This window comes from Phasianus colchicus, chromosome 7 (genome assembly GCF_987193195.1).
Source record: "Phasianus colchicus chromosome 7, bPhaCol1.hap1.1, whole genome shotgun sequence".
In the NCBI taxonomy this organism is placed as follows: domain Eukaryota; kingdom Metazoa; phylum Chordata; class Aves; order Galliformes; family Phasianidae; genus Phasianus; species Phasianus colchicus.
In genome coordinates, this window is record NC_143442.1 from 31148262 (window position 1) to 31162283 (window position 14022).

The 14022-nt window shown below is 37.4% G+C and overlaps 1 long non-coding RNA gene across 7 annotated transcripts in view; it reads left to right on the forward strand.

Annotated features, from left to right (window-relative positions):
* LOC116235935 (uncharacterized) overlaps window positions 1-14022 on the forward strand; it is a 352161-nt gene that overhangs the window by 231653 nt on the left and 106486 nt on the right. For 6 of the 7 annotated variants that reach the window (XR_016468421.1, XR_016468418.1, XR_016468417.1 and 3 more), the window contains 2 exons: window positions 1043-1358; window positions 1574-1718. This is a non-coding gene — a long non-coding RNA (uncharacterized LOC116235935). The remainder of the gene's footprint in view (window positions 1-1042; window positions 1359-1573; window positions 1719-14022) is intronic. The other variant, XR_016468423.1, reaches the window with a different exon arrangement.

The following is a 14022-nucleotide window of genomic DNA, read 5'->3' on the forward strand; positions in this document are numbered from 1 at the left end:
CTTTCACTGTTTTGAAGAATCTGAGAGACTCATTCCTTTACTATTGAGAGAAAAAGATGGATGTTAACTTCAAGCTCGTGCTCTAAGTGGGTGAACTGTTGTATTAACCTTTTTCCCAGTTATATGATTTCTCAAGAATAGAACTTCCATCACTGTTAATCTTTAGCTTCTGCACATATCTATCTATTTCTGCAACATATTTTTTCCTCTGAAAAATTTTAAATGCAAACCTATGTGGCAGCTGTCATCTTATATGAAATACAGCAATCTCCTCCTGCAGCTTTAGTACTCCTCCAAAAATACTCTGCACAGGGAAGTTGTTTTACCTGATTTATTGATGAACAGATTTACTGTAATCCTTCAAAACAGCAAATGCTTTGCCAGGTGTTGCAAAGGGAATCCTGTATTTCTAGCTAGCTCCTTTCATTGCCTTTTTATTTCTATTTTTTTACATACTCTCAGAAGGTTAGGTATTTTTTGTTTGGGGTTTTTGAGTTTTATTGCTGATAATGTATGGTGTTCAGGAATCACTGAGTCAGAAAGTCTGGCACAGGACAGTTTCATTTAGACTGCAACTTCTAGCCAATTAATTTTATCAAATACAACCTATGCAGAATTTATCAGATACAATTAACTGCCTTGGATGACACACAAGAAGTGTATTTCTGTGAAGGATGTCGCTGTGACTCAGTACATCTCTTTTAAATAAGAAAGAAGCCCATGATTCTTATTCTTCCTTGTCTGCCTTTCTTTGAGCCTTTAGACCTGTTCTACACACCTAAAATTTATTTTCTTCATTATTTCTAGTTGTATGTAAATAAATATGGCTTTGTTGGAAATATATATCAGTGAATTCTGATTTTACCTTAATAAAATTTTCAGCCTTCCTTTCCCAAACTCTGACTTATCTTCTTGCAAACCTGGTTAGTCATAACAGATTTGAGGCATCTACACCACTCATAGTTTGTTCCTTCTCTGCTGAAGAATTGTCTCTATTGCTGCCTGGTGAATACAATTGAAAACATTTGTGTTCTCTATTTAGCCCAGCTGGAGTTCTCCCCAACTGAAAAGGAAAAGAAGAGGATGTCAATTGTTTTCTATAGATTTTTCAACAAGTAGAAGCCTGGTGCACACAGCTGTTGCAATGAAAGCTCTGCAAGAGAACTAGATAAGCAAATTGGGAATTATGGTATAGCCTTGGCCATCGGGGCCTTCAGTATGTGCACCCTAATCTGCGAAAAAGAATTTCCTACTCTGCTGAAGAGCAAGGTTGATACCTCCTTACTTGCTATACCATTCACCACTTCAATCACAATGGCTTACAGTTAGACATCTTCAACAGCATTAAAAAAAGCAAGGTAAAAAGATAGAACTTCTAAATACAAAAAGGTTTAAAGTTTATATTCCTTGAAAATGTGCGTACTTATTTACAAGCATAACTATAAGATAATGACTGGCAATCAATGGGTTTGTTATAAGTACCTAAGATGAAACAACTACTTTTTTTTTTTTTTTTTTTTTTTTTTTTTTTTTTTCCATGACCAAGTTATATTTGTATTATTTATTCTTTCAGTGTAATGGAGCTTGCAGCAGGAAGACCTCTGGAAGATTGAAGTATTGAGGATAAAGTCAATGAAATAAAGCTTACCTTCTACCTTCATGAAAATATAATTTAATCATTTCCTGTTGTCTGAAATAGCACGCTAGCAAGAAATCAGGTAAGTTTAATTTAATTTTATAATTTATTTCATGACTTTACTCACTGTTTCTTTAGCATTGCACTTCTATTTAAGAGTGAAGTCATTCTTCTCCTCTTCTTTAAGAATGGGAAACTGCATTTTTTTTTAAAGCTTCTGTACGAGTAGAGCAGTTCAAAAGGTGACTATTAAAGCAAAACCCAAGCCCCTGAGGAGAGAGGAGGAGCGTACATCTAATGCTAAGTAAGGGATAAATTAATTTATAGCTGCAGCACTCCTTCCCCAGTGCTTTAGGGAGAGTTTATGTTTCAGGATATTGAAGTATTTTTCATCTTTGGAGGAGGTTGCATTAGGTAGATGTAGATTTCAGAAGTTTGTGTTGTACAAATGGATTTGGTAGTTAAAAGCAGTGTACTCTTGCACAAAACATGTGTTGCTGATGTGTGAAACAGTTCATTTGAACTATGTGCTGTTATCTGGATGGTGTAGCGAGCTGCTCGTGTAAAGTTGTGTACACTGGTGTTGTTTAAAACACTCTTGTGTCTGGAAACTCAGTTATTTAAACTGTAGCATTGGGACACTTTGTGCATCTACATATTTCCTAACATTAGCCTCAAATGTACTGTGTCATGGAATTCTAGCTTGAAATCAGTAAAAAATATTTCATAGATGCAAATGTTTTTGTAAGATGTATTTGAAAAGCAAGGAAACATCTGTGTTAGTGAAACATAATAGCCATTACGTATCCTTGCCTCAGCTCATTACAGTGAACTCTCAGACTAGTGTTCCTCAACAATTTATGCATTTAAACAATTTATGCATTAAATGCTTATTTCTTCTGTTTTATGTGCATTACTGCTCTGTAACATGGCTAACAAATCACTGTATATTGAATTATTTTTGCTGAATGTTCGTGTGGAAATGAAGGCATTAAAGTGGGTGGAAGCAGGCATTCTTTTTAAGATTCAGCATGGTGCCAGAACCTCTGTTGCCTGCTGCAGTGCTGTCAGCTCCCTCGGTGGGAGAGCTGCCCTCATTAACACAGCTTTGAGCCTGGAGACAGCACAGAGCATCTTCAAACAACATCCAGTGAATGGGGTTAGTTCATATGAATCAGTGGGTAGATCATAAAGTTCCTACTCCTGCTCAGTAATTAATGAAGTTAACTAGATTTTTCTGCACATTTCTCATATTTCCTGGTATTTTAGGAGTCTGTGTTGCCATATGTTGTGTTTACTGCTCTCTGAGGGCTGAAATGGTACCACAGGCTCCTGTGGAGGCTGTACTCCACCATGTAGGTGATGCCTCTTTGTGTTAATGCAGCTAATAATGTGCCTACCTGGTAATAATTAATCAATGGCTTATGATTATACTATCAAAAATTAGGTAACCTGATTCTTTGAAGCAGCCATACTCAGTGCATGTCTTTCATTTTCTAATCTGAAATCCACTTTCAAAAATGAATAGAAGGGTGTCTCAAACTTCCATGAAATCTTGTAGTGGCTCTTTTTATGAATAAGTTAAAATTGCTTTGTGTATGAATCTAATACAAACTAGCATAACCACCATCTGCTGCTTCCAGCCTGGGGTGCACTCTGTGTCCACTTGCCCTGTAGTCAGGTGATTCCCTCTGCACTGGCTCTGTACTACAGAAACGTGGTAATCAGAGACTGACAAGCCTATGATGTGTTCACTCAGTAGTGAGGTAACCAGCTGAATACAGGAGTTACTTGAGGTAAACCAACGATGCTTCTGTGTGTATTTGTTCAGCTTCGTTTTAACGGTGCTCTGGTTGTGCCTCCAGCATTTTGCTTGGAAAAGCTGATATGTACAGTTTGCTTGAATGATCTGCTGTAGCAGCTCAGAAAAGTTTAAAAGACAATGCTCTTAAGAGTCTGAATATTGATGTTAGATTGCACAAACAGGAAAGCTTTATTTGAAATATCAGTTTGAAGCATCTCTTGCTAGCTTTTCTTTTTTTTTTAAATCTAGAAATAGAGTTATAATAATATTATAATAATTACATAAAATTACATAAAATTATATAATAAATAATGTAGTATAGTACTATTATTTTACTGTTAGTTAGTCTAGTACCATGAGTATCTCCCTGATACACATGAATTTATCTGCCCGTGACATTTCATGTTTCAAAGATGTACTATGGGACAGATGTAGATACAGTAAGTTTGCAGTGCTCTGAGTGTGACAGCTGGGTTTGGAACTGGGCCATAGCACATAGCACTTCTATCAAAAACAGTATCACAACTTACCTTCCTCAGGCTTTGCTATCAAAAAGCCTGCTATATACTCATGTAGCTCGGGTAAAGTAGCACAGCTAAGTAGGGCTTCAAAATTAAACTGAGGAAAAGCAACAAAGATTAAACACTTTCCAATTTGCCAAGTTCATTTAGAAAATCTTTCTTTGAGCAATTTTGTTTTCTTTGTACTGAACATGTATGATTTGTAAAGAGGATTACTTTACTGTTTTCATGGTGATCATTGTCATGTTTAATTTACATGCAGGTGTGGGCTCTGAGCTCTCAAAGCACATCTTCCATACTTTTTGATTTCTGTGAGCAGGGTTTCCAACCATTACCAGAATTTGCAAGAGGAATTTTCCTGGGGATTCTGATCTCTATTTCTTGCTGTTGTTTATGTTTATGCACGAGGTTATGTTTATCACGAGGTATTGACAGCTATTCTCACTTGAAAGAGAGAATAGAGCCCATTACTTTTACAGCTACTCAGATATGTATTTTTGTCATATTCAGCTTTATACCTAATTTAGATGTATCTAGTCTTGTAATGTAGTGACTTAACTAACCAGTAGTTGCTGATAATGACAACTGGTTGTGTACAGACAACTGTCCTGTGCACCTCCAAGTTTGTGATACAGACACTAAAAGGGAATTTCCAGCTGTGAGACTGGAAACAAGACATCAAATTATCTACTTATCTTTTGGCACCGGGATTTGAATTCTGTGTTTTTTCTCATGAAAACTTCCTTCCTTCCCCCCAAATAATATACTATGTAATATGTTATTTTTTTTCCCACTTCAGTGATCTCTTTCTGAAAGCCTTATTTATTGTTTTGAATTAACTAGAAAATTAATGATTATGGGAAATACGTGCTAAAATTTAGAAGCGTGATTAATCAATAAAATAGATAAAACTTCTTCTAAACCACTTCTGGCTGTTTAACTCATTCACCTTTCCTGCACGTGCAATGACTTTTTCTTTCCTTGTGGTTCTAATGGAAATTTCTGTAAAGAAGGACAATGTACGCTTTTTGCTGTTCATTTTCACAGGCAACCTGACAGACAAGTGTAGTGCAGCAAAATTTGTCCATGACATCACATACAAAATGTAGAAATGAAGGATCATTTATCAAGCTTTCCCATGTCTATTTTATTCAGATGGCTTTTGATAAGGTGTGCTGAAGTTAAATTGAAATTAAAAAGCACTTTTTTGTAGATACCTTTTTTTTTTTTTTGAGTAGTGTGAATAGCACAATTGAATGCTCATATAAACATTCTTAGTTTAAGAGGTACAGTACAATAGGCAGGAACCTCATGTAGTTTTGCCTTATTGAAGGCATATTGTCTGAGAAATGTGGAGAATATGTGCATCTCAGCACATTCAGACAGATAAGTGATGCACAACTTCAAGTACAGTTTGACTTTTTGACAGAAAAATCAAATTCATTACTGAAGCTCATTTCTGTTTTCAAAAATTGCATACATTAACCGCTAGCACCTTTAATAAGCTGGAAGATCATCAAATCTATTTGGTAAATAACTCTCAACTTCAAACAAAATACTGCAGTAATTTCTGTCAGCGTTGTGAATGAACGTGTCTCCTGTAAAACCGATGAGCATGATCACAAATTTTCTCTTAACAGTGAGGCATATGGTATGTTTTGTAGTTATACATTTCCTTGCTATTAACTCTTTGGCACAGTTTTTAACTTCTTTCAATATAGCATTATGTCTGGAAGTATAGAGAATTTATTGGCTAAAGTATAGTAAGTGTGTTTAAGGTAATGATAAAGGAGATGGTATAGCACATGGTCTCAACTTTTTAACACATGGAGCCTCTTGTGGAAAGTGAAAGTAACAAACGTATCTATTTATGTATATATATGAAGGCTACTCTGAAAGTAATGCCTCAATTTATTATATTGACCCACAATGTCAGAAATGGATGGTAATGGTATGGCAGTAGAAGTTGAACCGTCCCATGAGTATTCCGTTACATTTCGGTGCCATGTGGCAGATGACAAGAGAGGGGCAGTCTGACAGAACGGTGTCTGACATGGAAGCATGAATGAAGCAGGTGTGTCACTGAACTCCTTCATAGTGGAAAAAAAGGAACTTACTGACATTCATTGACACTTGCTGAATGTTTATGGAGACCAAACAGTGGATGTCAGCACAGTGAGGCATTTGGTGGTGTGTTTCAATAATGGTGACAGTGACACAAAAGATAAGCTACATTCCGGATGGCTAGGCAGAGTTTTAAAAGCGCAGCATGCAGGCTCTTGTTGATTGCTGGTGTAAGTGTATAGCTAATGGTGGTGTTTATGTTCATAAACAGTGTTTTGTAGCTGAGAACTCGTTCTATCCAATGGTGTTCTTGCACTCCTTGTAGCTGTTGTAGCTCCCATAAAAATAAATAGGAGGCATTACTTTTGGAGCAAGCTAAGTGTAAATTTTGCATAGGCAACAATAACATATCCACTGCAGACAGCAGTGAGGCTGGTGTGCCTTACCTCTGTCCTTGAGAGGATCATGGAGCGGGTCCTCCTAGAAGAGATGTTAAGGCACACACGAGATGAAGAGGTGATCTGAGGCAGCCAGCATGGCTTCAAGAGGGAGAAAAGTGCCTGACTAATCTAACTGCCTTATGTGATGGTGTAACAGCATCAGTGTGGACAAAGGAAGAGCAGCTGATTTCATCTATCTGGACTTGTGCACGGCCTTAGACATGGTTCCATGCAACATCCTTATCTCTAAGTTGGAGAAATATGTATTTGAAAGCTGGACTATTAGGTGGTTTAGAAATTGGTTGGAAGGTAATAGCCAGAGGGTTTATGTTCAGATGGAGACCAGCCACGTGTGGTGTCCTCCAGGGGTCTTTCTTGGGACTAGTGCTCTTCAACATCTTTATTAATGATGTAGACAGTGGGACTGAATGTACGCTCAGCAAGTTTGCTGATAACACTATGCTGAGTGGTGCAGTTGGCACAGTAGAAGGCACACCATCCACAAGGACCTGGACAGGCTTGAAAAGCGAGCCCATGAGAATCTAATGAGGTTCAACAAGGCCAAGTGCAAGGTGCTGCACTTGGGTCGAGGCAATCCTAGACACTACTACTGACTGTGAGAAGAATGCACTGAGAGCAGCCCTGTGGATGAGGACCTGGAGGTCCTGATGGGTGAAAAGCTAGACATGAGCCAGCAGTGTGCTCTTGAAGCCTGGAATGCCAACAGTATCCTGGGCTGCATCAACAGAGGGGTGGCAGCAGGGCGAGGGAGGTAAATGTCCCCCTCCCTTCTGCTCTCATGAGCCCCCATCTGAAGTACTGTATCCAGGTCTGGTGCCCCCAGCACAGGAGGTATGTGGAGCTGTTAAAGCAGGTCCAGAGGAGGGCTGTGAAGAGGCTGTGAAGATAATCAGAGGGCTGGAGCACCTCTCCTGAAGAAAAGTTGAAGGAGCTGGGTTTCTTCAGTCTGGAGAAGAGAATATATCTGGAAAAAGAATCACAGGGTTTGGAATGGACATCTGGAGATCATCTAGTCCAATCCCGTCGTTAAAGCAGGTTGCACAGGAAAGCGTCCAGATGGGTTTTCAATATCTCCGGAGAAGGAGACTCCTCAACCTCTCTGGGCTGTCTGTTCCAGTGCTCCATCACCCTCAAAGTAAAGTTCTTTCTAGTGCTCATATTTTACTTCCTATGTTCTAGTTTATAGCTTTTGCCCTTTGTTCTGATACTGGGCTCATCCACTTGTCCACCCACCTTTTAGATATTTGTCAGCATTGATAAGATCTCCTCTCAGCCTTCTCTTCTCCAGCCCCAGGTGTCTCAGCCTTTCCTCATAAGGGAGACATAGAAGGTCCCTAATCCCATTTTTGGCTCTCTACTGGACCCTCTCTAGAAGATCCCTGTCTGTCTTGAATTGGGGAACCCAGAACTGGACCCAGAGCTCCACATACGGCCTCACCAGGGGAGAGTAGACAGGAAGCAGAACTTGCCATGACTGCTGGCCTTGGAACAGGTATTACAGATAAAGGAAAAAAATGAAAAGAGAAGAAAATATAAATTCTCTTAGAGTTTCAACTCAGATCAAGAGAAATAAATAATCAGCACTGGTCTTCTTTCCCTCCAGCAAGAAATAATCTTTTAATTAAATCCAAAAGCTCTTTTTAAGAAGCTTTTTCTCACTGGCCTTGAATTGATGACCTCTTCCCTAATTTTACAATGGTTTCAACTGGCTTTTCAATCACTGATATAGCTATAAAAAGCAAAACATCTCCTTCTAACCCCATTATGATGAAAGCTTTGAATTTTATTATTCATTTTTAATGGGAAGAAGCTGAACTCCCTCAGGAATTATGAAAGGTAGAAGTTTTAAGTATCAGAGGTGGAAGGCTGCCACAGACTCAAGCCTTCACTAGACAGTCTGATAAAAGGATTGCCTTGTACTTGCACAACAAAAGAAAGATTGGGCATGCCCATTATTATTTTTAGTTATGGAAAAAAATAAATTGTTTACATTTAAATGGGTTGCTTTTAGGGATTTGTTTGTTTTAATCTCTTACCATTGCATGTTGTCATAAATAGCCAGTGAACAAACTGTTACATGGGAAATGGAAGCTTGACTAGCAGTTCAGTTGGATCTAAAGCTTCTTCAGAAAGTGATCCTTCAATAAGACCAGTAATCAGGAAGCTGGTGAAATAGGGGAGCAAAAAGAAAGAAGGAAAAGCTAGATGTAATCAGTTAAATAGAGAGTAGTTGTATTGTCCCTTACTTGCAGCCACTACTTGGACTGACACAGAAACTAGAATGCTATTTTCATTAATCAACAAAAAGACACTAAGTGAGAAAGGATATAATTGTATTAGCAAGGATTATGTCAAGAACTGCTTGTGGCTGCTGATTTCTGAGGATAGTTTTCTTGAAAGACCCCATGTTGAGCTATATTTGCTTCCATTGAAGATTAGAGGCTACTGCCATTGATTACATCCACAATTACAGCATCCTAAAACTTCAAGGGTCTGAGGGCCTGAGCTGGAGGGTAGACATGAGAATACAGTTCCTCTGATCTCAGTACTTACGTTGATTTACTCTACCCGGGAAACTTTTAGCTGGCTTACACTGTCTGCAACACTCTTTTAAGTACTCTTGGTATAGCTGCACTACTGAGAGAGAAGAACTTCTGATCGTTCCCTTGGCTGTATTTTCCCTTTGCCTAAAATTAAGTCATAAAGGTTGAAGAGAATACTTATTTTTTTGTGTGAAGAACTTCCTTAAAAAAAATAGAAAACAGGGGATCATTTCTCTGCTTTAGTGTTGCTAGTATAATGATCAGCCAGCATTAAAACTGTTTTTGTAATCCTTAACATCATTAAGTGTTGGGAACTTTCTGATACTACAATCTGTTAAATGTTTCTTTTAATAATAGCCTACAGCTTTTTGGACCCAAGTTATGCACTGTAAACTAAACAAAGTGGCTGAAAATTGAGGGGGGAGAGTGATGTCACCTTGACCATTCAGGGGCTTTGCAACCTTTTTTTAAAGAAAACGTGTGATCGTTTCTTGAACAAGCAGCCACTCCCTCTCTTTTTTATTTTTATTATTAATTTTAATGACTTACTGAAAGCTAAGGAAAATTGCAATACAAAGAAAGGGAGACATTAACAGGAGAGAAAAATAGTGATTTGATACAGGTCCCGAATGAAAGCTATTTAACTGTACGGAATTGCATTGCCTATATATTCCCTTTGCACTGTTGTATGTGAGATTAACTATTTGGGTGACAGCATGAGTGAAGCTATATGATTAGCTCTGTGATTCATAAGGACCTTTCCCTGTTTAGACAGGCTTTTGTGAATGTTTTGCATTGTATAGTTTAAACAGAAATAGGCTGAGGGGCTTGAGGGCAAAAGCAGAAGTTAGGAAATATGTTAAATTCAACTGAGGACAAGGAAAGATGAAAGCAATGTGCATGTGCTCCTGTACAGTGAAGGAATAAGAGAGGCCTCTTATATCTCTGATAAAATATTGAAAATATTCCTAAAATATTTCCTAATCAACTTAAGGAAATTATTATTTGGAGTGTAGCATGCACTGATAGGAGACGGTGTTGGTTCAGTTTTCTGAAGCTTGTAGTTGACTTAAAAGCCATGTGCTATAGGAGAACCAGTAGTGCCTGTTCTGATAGATCTTAATTGTTAATATTGGAACTAATGCTCTGAATTTGAGTGTTTTCTGCTGCTGGTTTCAGAGGTTACTGGCTAAACATTCCCCTTAGGTTCTGGACAGAGAAGACCAAATCCTAATTAAAACCAGAGAAATGACTATTGAAGACATTTGTGCATGTCTTTATTAGCACAAAAGCTGATGTGAGGCTGTCACTTCTGTCTAATTTGAAAAATCTATACTTGCTGGGCCATCAGAGATCTCAGAGTAATTTTGCAACTTGATGTACAGTAGACAGCAGTAATACATGCTGCTTGACTGCTTGTTTAATAAAAAGTGCATTTCCCACCCTGCTACTTCAGCTCTTCTAACCCCACTGGAAAACTGGGAAGATCAGCATTACTTAATCATAGTTACTCCCACCAAAAAAAAAAAAACCACAAAAAAACCAGGTGTATATTTTATGGTAGACATTGATATGTATTGACAGAAACATATCTTTCACTATTAAGGGCTGTTCTAATCTTGAAAGAATTCTTCAGAGTTACAATCTTATCTGTCTGCACTTGTTTTGAAAGGTATATTAACTGAAGCTATCTGCTCAACTGGCTCTGTGTGTACCAAGGTAGTTGTCTTCTACAGTGGCTCACTGTATTTCTGTGCTTCTCTATGCATTTGTGATCATTTGACTTTACTTTTATCCCATACTTGCAAAATTACCAATAAGGTCCAAGTGAAATCTGAAAAACTCTTCAAAATGTAACCCAAATATCTGCAGAAATAATTTATTTATTTATTTTACATTTGACACTGTAATGTAAAATAACTTTTCCAGACATTAGATTAGGTATATGTTGTGTGTGTGTGTGTGTGAATTTTTCCCCCCTTTATTTCACTGTAACACCGGGTAATTAAGGGAGAAACAGTATCGCCCCTCATTTTTCAGCTTGGTGTTTGGAGGCAACGGTTAAGCTATCCAAATTCTTGGTTTCCAAAGAATTTAGTAATAAAACTTCTAGAACAAAAACTGGAACTAAAAATAAAAAAATAAAACTTCCAAAACAAAAATGGAACTGTGGATAAATTGCCAGATGTTCTGTGGCCATTTCTTGGCTTGACTACTTCACAAATACTGTCTTGTACAGACTGAAAGTGCTAGGTATCACCTTTTCAATTGAGCTTTCACAGTGCCTGGGAATAGTTGTGTTTCTTCCAGAACATCTAGGTATTCGCTTCACTTCTCACAGTGCTTTCTATTTTAAAAAATATCTGGATAATTACATGAAAAGTGACTGCTTAGGCTGTAAAAGGAAGCAAAAAATATCTGGAAAGTACTTAATTATGAATACTATTTTAAAGCATAGAACGTACTTAATTATGAATACTATTTTAAAGCATAGTTTTTTTTAAAAAAAAAAAACACCCACAAACATAATAAACTTCAACTTCCCTATATTTTCAGGAGTCAAAAACTACAACTAGTAAAGGAAGGAATACTTGAACAATTCCCTTTTTACAGATATGAATTCAACTTTCATGTTGAAAATAAGTCAACAAAGCACTCTAAATATGTTTGGCATTGAGTTCTGTGGGTAAAATTCTTCCAAAGTTAGAGGAGTGAAAATTTTGCTTGATCTCAGTGGGTGATACTGCTTCTCATATGGTCCTGGAAATTACACTTAGAACTTGCACAGATAAACTGACTAAATTTATTGATCAGTTTGCCTAAGAGGAAGTTGCCCTATATTAAATGTTATCTAGACACACATAGAGACATGTTTCCTATCAGAGGAAGAAGCTAAGTAATTGCTTAGCTTGGTTGGCTGCGTGATCAGATGGGAAGATGTGCTGAGGAGTATTGCTAGGGTAAGTGAGGCTTGGTAGGTGCATGTCAGCATCACTGCATTCTATTCCCAGTGAGATGTATTTCCCCAAAGTTAAAGTGTGCGTAGGTGAAAGTTACTCATCTAACTAGTACAGTTTTTTCTCCCTCTATATTAATTTTAATGAACGCAAACCACCAAATCCCTTAAAGCTTCAGTAAAGGTGTATATATACCCTGTCTCAGCATTTTTATGTAGACATGCATCAGCTTTGCTGGATCTGCAGAAACAAAGCTTTTCATACGGTAAGCATGGACAAGCATCATGTTCCACAAAGATGAGCAGAACTGGGTGAATAGCATACTTGTAACTTACACTGCACGGAACGAATTATGTCATGCTAAGCAAAACAAAGAATTAATTGGGATGCAATATATATGCCATCACCCCCAAAAAACTTCCTATCACTTCATTTCTTGAAGCATCTAACTTTCTATATAAAAACACTTTATTGGGAAATATATCTCCATAAAGAATGTTTTGAACAGAAAAATCAAATCTTCTGTAATAATTGTGTGTGTATATATAGAAAAGAATTTGTCTTTGGAGTAGAAAGCATTTGTGCTACTGTAGGATTTGTGTTTACCGATGTCTTTTAACATGGTGTGTGCTCATAGTATGCCACTTCAATAGCGCTGCTACTGCAGAGGAAATAAAAAATATATACTTATATCTTTCTGATGTCAGGTGGGAGCTATTCAATTGTTATGGCTAATTGTGTCTAAAAGCAAGCCTAAAATCTTGCTGTTAAATAATCATGCAGCTCTTCATGAGGATGCAGGAACAGATCTTTGGCTGACAGTAGTTGGCTTTAGCACGTTAGATTTGTATCATTGATGATGTAGTCACAATAATCAGATCATGTTTTCCAGTAACAAATTGTATTTGACAGCCTTCAATTAAAAAAAAAAAAAAAAAAAAAATGTAGGAGAAGGTTAACAAGTACCTTTAACCCAGCTAACTTACACTGTGATCCTAATCATGGGGTTCTTTTCTTGACTTACCATGACTAGCAAGCAGCAGAACAGACTGGAAACGTTGCTGTTGCCTATGCCTACTTACTCGTTGGTTGCTCCAAAAGTAAATCCTCCTATTTATTACTGTAGAAGCTACAGCAGATACAAGGAGTACAAGAACACAATGGGTTAGAGAAAATTCTCAGCTACAAAACACTGTTTATTAACATAGACACCACCGTTAGCTATGCATTTTCACCAGCAATCAAAAACAGTCTGCATACTATGCTTGTAAAAATAATAATAATAAAAAAATAAAAATAAATAAAAAAAAAATCTGCATAGCCATACCCTGTGCTGCCATCTGTCACACAGCAATCAAATGTAATGAAATATTGATGGGAAGGTTCAACCCCTGCTGTCATACCACCAACATCCATCTCTGTTGTGGGCCAACACAACAAAACAGGAGGCATTATTTTCAGAGCAGCCCCCTTATTTTCTCCTACAAGTTCTTTTGAATCTTATTTCTCTTCTTCAAAATGCACGGCAACTGTCCAAAGTTATTTAAATCAAAATGTATCTAAATTAAATCTACTCAAAAAGAAAGTCACCTAAAATGTGCAGTGTAATTTAAAATTCAAGGGCAGTATAGTGTCAAAACAAATTACAAATGTTAATTCTGAGCAGTTCACTTATTTGCATATTGCAATATCCGAAGATGACATGATTAGTTTTTTTTGCACAAGAAATTCTTTGTTGATCTGCAGCAACCTCAGAGTCCTCGTGTCTATTAACAAATCTGTGTTTGTACTGTACTACCGCTGTGTGTGTTGCCATTAGGAAAACTCTGAACTGCCTTCTGATAGGGATGATTAATCCAACTGATGGCTCCTTGGACGGCTCAGTTATTAATTGAGACAGTTGCAGTGCAGAAAAGAAGTAGTACTATAAACTTTTAAAAAATTGTGATTTTTTTTAACCACGTCATTATTGACTGCAGCTAATAGGGGAAGGAAGAGGAAGCAGTTGATTTAGCTTGACTACACGAACAAGCGTG